The 9,105-nt window shown below is 44.2% G+C and overlaps 1 long non-coding RNA gene across 1 annotated transcript; it reads right to left on the bottom strand.

The window, feature by feature from the left end:
* Positions 1-214: 214 nt before the first annotated feature.
* On the bottom strand, positions 215-8,614 carry LOC130281711 (uncharacterized). Its single transcript, XR_008846087.1, has 4 exons — positions 8,545-8,614; positions 4,753-4,836; positions 3,120-3,222; positions 215-886 (listed from the first exon to the last, which is right to left on the bottom strand). It is a non-coding gene; the product is annotated as an uncharacterized LOC130281711 (long non-coding RNA).
* Positions 8,615-9,105: the final 491 nt, after the last annotated feature.

Raw genomic sequence — 9,105 nt, 5'->3', positions numbered from 1 at the left:
TCTGGGGCAAATTCTGGCGCAAAACCCGACAAAAAGTGTCGGGATCCTGTTAGTAAATGAGGGCATAAACCCAATACATAGGGTTATAGTGTGGATGACCAGGAGTGCAAATAGTGCAAAGAGGTGTCACTTACCAAATAATAATACTATTAAGTACTGGAAGGATTAAGATTTTTTAATAGAAGTAATTTACAAATATGTTTAACTTTCTGGCACCAGTTGATTTAAAAAAAAAAAAAAAATTCCAGAGGAGTACCCCTTTAAGACAACATCGGGGATTCATTGTTTCTCCTGAAGTTATTGGAGACCATAGAATTAAAGGTCTCCAAAATCGATTACATGGGATGTACATCAACATGTTTGGCCAAGTAATTACTCAAAGAATCCATGGTAATTCCCACAGGGACATTAGAGGGTCCAGGTTCCAAAAATGCATGCTATTTAGCTAGAGTGAGAAAAGAATACAGCTAACTCATAGTTATATGTCTGCTGTATTATTTAGAGGAAATTTGATAGATTTTCTTCAACTGTTTGCATCAAAGTGTCCCACAGTTTCCTTCAAAAAACATGCTCAGAGCAAATATTTCATTTGTAACAGCACTACTACAGAACATCAATCACGGTTATGCTGAATTTTGAGATATCTTATTTTGTGAAGAGGCTTTCTGTTGAAACCTTTTTGACAAGTTTGTTAACAAGAAACCTCTTTAGCCTGGTGCCACAGACTTGCTGGTATTAAAAGTTGTACACTATGTAGCAAGCTAGGGCTGAAAGATGTTTTACGATCAAAAATGGAAACAAATGGCTGCAGTCATCAGACACTATTGTCATTTGGTTGTCCTCCTTTTATGGTTATCCAGATAGTTTGTTCACTAAAGTTTTTTCCCTAAAACATAAAGACAGGCATTTATCAAGCGATTTAGTAAATTATTTTTTTACTAAAAATGTCGCAAATATGTCGCACCTGCGACTACGCGATTTTTCGTGCTACATTTTGACTGGAAAGCGAGAAAAGCAAGTTTTCCAAAACTTTACTACGTAGTAATAATTTAAAAATGGACTATGGGTAGTCAGGTATTTATTAACTGCGACAGTCGCAACTGCGCAAAAAAAAGTGGCAACAAGGGTAAAAATTTACTAAATTTACTCCAGCTCAAACATGGAGCAGAAAAAGCTGAAACCAGTTGATAAATAAGTCACACAAAAGCAAAAAAAAAGTAAAGAATAAATTACTAAAAAAAGGAATACATAAGCAAACATTGATAAATGTCCCTCAAACTCTTCTCTTCGCTCATGTTGCCAACCAGGGTTGCGTCTCCCAAAAAACAGTCTATCTTAGATGAAAATTGTGCCTGAGAAGCCAAATGGGGAAGGAATGATTAACTGTTCCCTGATGACTGATTATAGCCTCTATGAGGATCCATCATATAATGTGCCCTTTTACTAAACATATTAGACTGTGTTTGTCTATAATTGTTCTGTCTAGAGATGAGTGAGCAAAGCCTGGTGAAATCGCTCAGAACTTTGGGGTAAACTTGTCTCACAGAACACTTAAAGGGGTTATCCAGGAAAAAACTTTTTTTTTATATATCAACTGGCTCCATAAAGTTAAACAGATTTGTAAATTACGTATACAAAAAGAGCGCAAAGATAGCGGGGGCACCACTGGGACAGGCAAAAGACCACGGTCTGCTAGGATATCTGCACCCTGACTGAGTCCCGATATAAGGGGTGCGTGTAACGAAGTCACAATGGCAAAACTGTATGCGAAGAAAAAAGAAGGACACGCACTCACCATCCCAGGGACATCAAACGGCAGCTTTATTTGAAGACACTGAAGACATCGGCATATGATGTATAGACAGCGTTCCTTTGCAGCAGCAGGTGTGTGGGCGAGTCGAGCACAGGTGAGGGGCGTGGTGCTGGGGCGATGAACGTTATTGCTGACGCTTCATACGGCCTGACTTGCTGCTGCAAAGGAACGCTGTCTATACATCATATGCCGATGTCTTCAGTGTCTTCAAATAAAGCTGCCGTTTGATGTCCCTGGGTTGGTGAGTGCGTGTCCTTCTTTTTCTTCGCATACAGATTTGTAAATTACTTTTATTAAAAAATCTTAATCCTTTCAGTACTTATGAGCTTCTGAAGTTAAGGTTGTTCTTTTCTGTCTAAGTGCTCTCTGATGACACATGTCTCGGGAACTGCCAAGTTTAGAAGCAAATTTCCATAGCAAACCTCTGCTAAACTGGGCGGTTCCCGAAACATGTGTCATCAGAGAGCACTTAGACAGAAAAGAACAACCTTAACTTCAGAAGCTTATAAGTATTGAAAGGATTAAGATTTTTTAATAGAAGTAATTTAAAATTCTGTTTAACTTACTGGAGCCAGTTGATATATAAAAAAAATTATTTTCCTGATATACCCCTCTGAATGGGCACTGTCAGATACAAAAACTTTTGATATGTTGTAAAGCATGCAAAACCAATAGGTTTTGCATTTGCTTTCATTAGAAAATTTTCAGTATTTCATACTGAAAAAGCCAGTCAAACAACTGCCCCCCCTCCCGCCTGCTTGGACATATACTAATCCTGCTGTGTCCATGCGTCATTACCTATGTCATGGACCCACTTCCTTGATTGACAGCTGTGAGTGCAGGGCTCACAGCTGGAGGAAAAATCCTCCCACTGTCAGCTTGTGTCCTGCTACTGTCAGTGAGGACAAGCTGGGAGTTTTAGTTTTGCTAATGCTAGGGGAGATGTGAGCAGACAACATACTGAGGGAGGGGGCGGAGACCTGCACAGTGAGGCCACGCCTCCTCCCTTTTGAGAGGAATTCAGACTAGGGAGCTAAATTAAAAGTGTAATAAAAAATAAATAAAGGTGCAAGACACATAAAAATTAGATGTACATGAAGGATTAGGTACTGAGTGATATATAAAAAAAAATAATAATTGTTGGATCTGACGGGTACGCTTTAAACTTTGCCAGACTCAGCTTGCGTAAGCCTGGCAAAGGGATGAGGAACACATGACATTTTGGCACTGAGATTACATCAGGGTAGCCCAGCATACCTTCTAGCTAACAACAAGATCACATGACTGCAGGTTAGCTAATCCTTACTTTCATTATGTTCTATACAGCTCCCAGGTGAATCAGAAGACAGCATAGTGGCAGGTTTAAAACCCTAGGTCCGGCATTACGGCCACCGTCCTGGAAAGAAAAACTGAGCAGAGAGCAGTTTACAAAGGAACTTATTGTTGAACTACTGATCCCAGAAAGCCTTCACTAAAACAATACCAAAGCAAGCTAAGCAAAGCATTGTGCAGTGGGCTGACCTCAGTAACCTGCCGCCTACATGTGCCGCCGAAATGTGTGCAGTGGGCTGCCTTAACATAAATCTGCATCAAAGGTGTTTTGAATGGATGTAGAATATAGTTTAAGGCGAAGTAACCTGTATTTTTTTTTTAGTTTAACCCCTTCCCGACCTATGACATACCTGTACGTCATGAGTGGGAAGGTGTTCCCGACCCATGACGTACCAGGTACGTCATGAACATTTTTGCCGCTACTCGCAGCATCCCGCAGCGCCCGGTAAGATGGTGGCTATCACTGATAGCCAGCCATCTTACCATGCGACCACGGGGGGTTTCAACTCCCACCCCCAGCGATCACTGCTATCAGCTAGTCAAATCTGACTAGCTGATAGCAGCGTTTCGCCATGAGAATACTTAGCAGCGCGGTGTGTGAGTCCCAATCACGGGAATCGGGACACACACCGCTCTGCTAAGTGTCCCTTACCCGTCCCCCGGCATCACTTACACGGCCATGCGGTGTCCCGAGCCGTCCCGGCGCAAGCGGCGTCCTTCAGGCGGTCCCGGCGGTGGTGCGTCCCCGGCGGTGAGTTTCCAGCAGCAGGGCAGCATCTTCATTGGCAGCAGTGAGATCGCCGTAAAGCGATCTCACCGCTGCCTCTGGGAGTTTCATTCTGAGAGTTGTAGTTTTGCAACATCTGGAGAACCACAGTTTGGAGACCACTGTACAATGGTCTCCAATCTGTGCTCTTCCAGATTGCAAAACTACCAATCTCAGCATGCTCAGTCTGTCCAGGCATGCTGGGAGTTGTAGTTCTGTAACATCTGGAAGAGCACAGATTGGAGACCATTATACAGTGGTCTCAAAACTGTGGACCTCCAGATGTTGCAAAACTACAACTCCCAGCATGCACGGACAGCCAAAGGGCATTCTGGGAGTTGTAGCAGTATGCCTCTAGCTGTGGCAAAACTACAAGTCCCAGCATGCCCTTCTGCTGTCACTGCATGCTGAGATTTGTAGTTTTTGCAACAGATGAAGGCACACTGGTTGCGAAACACCAGTTTGTTATCTAACTCCGTGTTTCACAACCAGTGTGCCTCCAGCTGTTGCAAAACTACAACTCCCAGCATGCACGGACAGCCAAAAGGCATGCTCGGAGTTGTAATTTTGCAACAGCTGGATGTTTGCCCCCTCCCCCCAATTAGGGTTGCCACCTTTCCCTCAGAAAAATACCGGTCATGGGTGTGGCTATGTGGGGGTGGAGCTACAAAAGGGGAGGGGCCAGATTGCACAGGGGCTGAGGGATCAGGGGTTTAAGAAATGGCATGGGGGATGGGAGGGGGGTTTAAGAAATGGCATAGGGGATTGGAAGGATACAATATATATGCGGGGGGGATTTTCCTATATCGCACAAAAAAAATTACATTTAGAGAATACCTACCAAAACCCTATTTATGCCAGCAGCGGCGGTAGTGGTGGTGCGCGACAGCAACGCTGGCTCTCTGTGATGACGAGTGACGTCCCCCTGCGCAACGTCAGATAAACAGGCTAATCAGACAGTATCACACATGACAGATTTAGATGCACAGGCTCAGCAGATAGTATCCCACATGACAGATGTGGATATACAGGCTCAGCAGATAGTATCCCACATGACAGATGTGGATATACAGGCTCAGCTCACAGTATCGCACATGACAGGATTAGATACACAGGCTCATATCCCACATGACAGATTTGGATATACAGGCTCAGCTCACAGTATCGCACATGACAGGATTAGATAAAGAGCGCAGCAGATAGTTTCACACATTAAAACATTAAATCAGTGTTTCCCAACCAGGGTGCCTCCAGCTATTGCAAAACTACAACTCCCAGCATGCCCGGACAGCCAAAGGCTGTCTGGGCATGCTGGGAGTAATAGTTTTGAAACAGCTGGAGGCACCCTGGTTGGGAAACACTGCATTAAATACACAATTTTGCAGAGAGGTCTCACCAGTCTCTTGTCTTCACTTTATCCTTTCCCCGGGCGGCTCCAGGTTAAGGAGTGTCCGGGGTTTAGGAGGAATGGGGTGGGCAATTATTTATCCCATGGGGCCACATGAGAAACTAAAAATATTGTGGAGGGCCGGGTAGTTGTCCCCCAGATCAGGCAGCATAGTTGTCCCCCAGATTAGGAGCATACTTGTCCCCCAGATTAGGAGCAGAGTTGTCCCCCAGATTAGGCAGCACAGTTGTCCCCCAGATTAGGAGCACAGTTGTCCCCCAGATTAGGAGCATAGTTGTCCCCCAGATTAGGCAGCATAGATGTCCCCCAGATTAGGCAGCATAGTTGTCCCCCAGATTAGGAGCACAGTTGTCCCCCAGATTAGGAGCACAGTTGTCCCCCAGATTAGGAGCAAAGTTGTCCCCCAGAGTAGGCAGCATAGTTGTCCCCCAGATTAGGAGCATAGTTGTCCCCCAGATTAGGAGCATAGTTGTCCCCCAGATTAGGAGCATAGTTGTCCCCCAGATTAGGAGCATAGCTGTCCCCCAGATTAGGCAGCATAGTTGTCCCCCAGATTAGGCAGCATAGTTGTCCCCCAGATTAGGCAGCATAGTTGTCCCCCAGATTAGGCAGCATAGTTGTCCCCCAGATTAGGCAGCATAGTTGTCCCCCAGATTAGGCAGCATAGTTGTCCCCCAGATTAGGCAGCATAGTTGTCCCCCAGATTAGGCAGTTTACCCCCCCCCCTACACACACACACACATATATATACACAGACACATAGAGACACATATACACACAGACACATATATACAGACACATATATACACAGACACTCACCCGCCCTGTGCAGCAGAGGGAGACAGGATACATGGCCTCTCCTCCTCTCCCCTCCCTGCTCTGCCTATGGAGGGTTGTAAGACTGCACGGCAGAGGGGGGAGGGGGAGAGAGGAGACAGGAGGCCACGCCCCCTCCCCAGCACTGTACAGTCTCTTCCTGTCATCGCACGGAGCTCTCCCTGTCACAGGCTGGTGGTGTCAGACCTGGGCATTGTACGGGCGGTCATGAAAGCAGTGCTGCTCTGGGGATGCTGCTCCGTCCGCCCCTGTCAGTGAATGAAAAATACCGGCCATTGCATGGCCGGTATTTTTCATCCAAACTTACAGGCACAGCCCGGAATGTAGATGAAAATACCGGCTGTGCCGGTAAAATACCGGCAGGGTGGCAACCCTACCCCCAATGTGAATGTACAGGGTACACTCACATGGGCTTGAGGTTTACAGTGAGTACTGCAAGTTTGAGGTGGCGCAAAATTTGCGCTGCAGCTCAAACTCCCAGCAGCAAACTTGCTGTGAACCTCTGCCCGTGTGACTGTACCCTAAAAACACAACACTACACTTACACTAACCTAAAATAAAAAGTAAAAAACACTACATATACACATACCCCTACACAGCCCCCCTCCCCAATAAAAATGAAAAATGTCTGGTACGCTACTGCTTCCAAAACGGAGCCTCCAGCTGTTGCAAAACAACAACTCCCAGTATTGCCGGACAGCCATTGACTGTCCAGGCATGCTGGGAGTTTTGCAACAGCTGGAGGTACCCTATTTGGGAATCACTGACGTACAATACTCCTATGTCCAACCCTATGCAAATCCCTAATTTAGGCCTCAAATGCGCATGGCGCTCTCTCACTTTGGAGCCCTGTCGTATTTCAGGGCAACAGTTTTGGGACACATATGGGGTATCGCCGTACTCGGGAGAAATTGCCCAACAAATTTTGGGGGGCTTTTTCTTCTTTTACCCCTATGAAAAGGTGAAATTGGGGTCTACACCAGCATGTTAGTGTATACAAAATTAATTTTTTTACACTGACCTGCTGGTGTTGCCCTATACTTTTCATTTTCACAAGAGGTAAAAGAGAAAAAAGACCCTCGAAATTTGTAATGCAATTTCTCCCGAGTACGGAGACACCCCATATGTGGGTGCAAAGTGCTCTGTGGGCGCACAACATCTGAGGTGATTTGCACAGGGGTGGCTGATTTTTACAGCAGTTCTGACATAAACGCAAAACAATAAATATCCATATGTGACCCCATTTTGGAAACTACACCCCTCATGGAATTTAATAAGGGGTTGCAGTGAGCATTCATAAAATTTTTCATTTGCACAGTCCACTGTTTCAAATATCTGTCAAACGCCAGTGGGGTGTAAATGCTCACTGCACCCCTTGTTAAATTCCAAGAGGGGTGTAGTTTCCAAAATGGGGTCACATGTGGGGGGTCCACTGTTCTGGCACCATAGGGGCTTCCTAAATGGGACATGCCCCCCAAAAACCCTTTCAGAAAAACTCACTCTCCAAAATCCCATTGTCGCTCCTTCCCTTCTGAGCCCTCTACTGTGCCCGCCGAACACTTTACATACACATATGTGGTATTTCCTTACTCGAGAGAAATTGGGTTACAAATTTTAGGGTGATTTCTCTCCTTTTACCCCTTGTAAAAATTCAAAAATTGAGTCTACAAGAACATGCGAGTGTAAAAAATGAAAAATTTGAATTTTCTCCTTCACTTTGCTGCTATTCCTGTGAAGCCCTCTGGTGTCTTCCAAAAGTAAAAACACGTAAATTTTTTGGTGCAGACATAAAGTAGACATATTGGGGAAGATTTATCAAAACCTGTCCAGAGGGAAAGTTCTCCAGTTGCCCATAGCAACCAATCAGATCGCTTCTTTCATTTTTTCACAGGCCTTCCTAAAAATGAAAGAAGCGAGCTGATTGGTTGCTATGGGCAACTGCACAACTCTTCCTGTGCACAGGTTTTGATAAATCTACCCCATTGTATATGTGAATCAATATGTAATTTATTTGGAATATCCATTTTCCTTACAAGCAGAGAGTTTCAAAGTTAGAAAAATTCTAAATTTTCAAAGTTTTCATGACATTTTTAGATTTTTTTACCAAGAAAGGATGCAAATATCAGTGAAATTTTACCAATAACATAAAGTAGAATATGTCACGAAAAAACAGTCTCGGAATCAGAATGATAACTAAAAGCATTCCAGAGTTATTAATGCTTGAAGTAACAATGGTCAGATGTTCAAAAAATGCCCAGGTCCTGAAGGTGAAAATGGGCTGGGTCGTGAAGGGGTTAATCAAACATATAGCATGTGTAGCTAGGTGTACCATAAATACCCATTAAAAACATTAAGAATGAATGTTAAATAGGCATTTTACTCTGTTACCTGTATTTTCTAAGTTTAATTTAAAATCATATGGGGAGATTTATCAAAATCTGTCCAGAGGAAAAGTTGCCCAGTTGCCTATAGCAACCAATCAGATTGCTTCTTTCATTTTGAAAAGGCCTTGTTAAAAATGAAAGAAGTGATCTGATTGGTTACTATGGGCAACTGGGCAACTTTTCCTCTGGACAGATTTTGATAAATCTTCCTCGTAGTGAGAGGCATTTATCAACCCTTTTACCTGAGTTTTTCTGTGTAAATTTGTCGCAAAAAAGTTGCTACTGCGACACCGGGACTTTTCGTGCGACAATCATCTATGCGAGCAAGAAGAGCAAGTTTTGTTTTTTTGACTACGGTACGCGGGTTGGAAAACTTTATTTGGTTTAGTCAGGTATTTATTAACTGCGACAGTCGCAGCTGCGCAATAAAGTGTCGCAACGGCCGTAAAAATTGACTAAATTTACTCCAGCTCCAACATGGAGCAGGAAAAGCTACTGCCGCCCGGGCTCCGACATACTTTCTCCCCGTTACCCTCACTTCTCTACAGGGACACTGCAGTGATTT

The sequence above is a fragment of the Hyla sarda genome, chromosome 7, assembly GCF_029499605.1.
Source record: "Hyla sarda isolate aHylSar1 chromosome 7, aHylSar1.hap1, whole genome shotgun sequence".
Lineage (NCBI taxonomy): Eukaryota > Metazoa > Chordata > Amphibia > Anura > Hylidae > Hyla > Hyla sarda.
The sequence above is the reverse complement of the archived record's forward strand: the minus strand, read 5'-3'. Positions and strand labels throughout refer to the sequence as shown.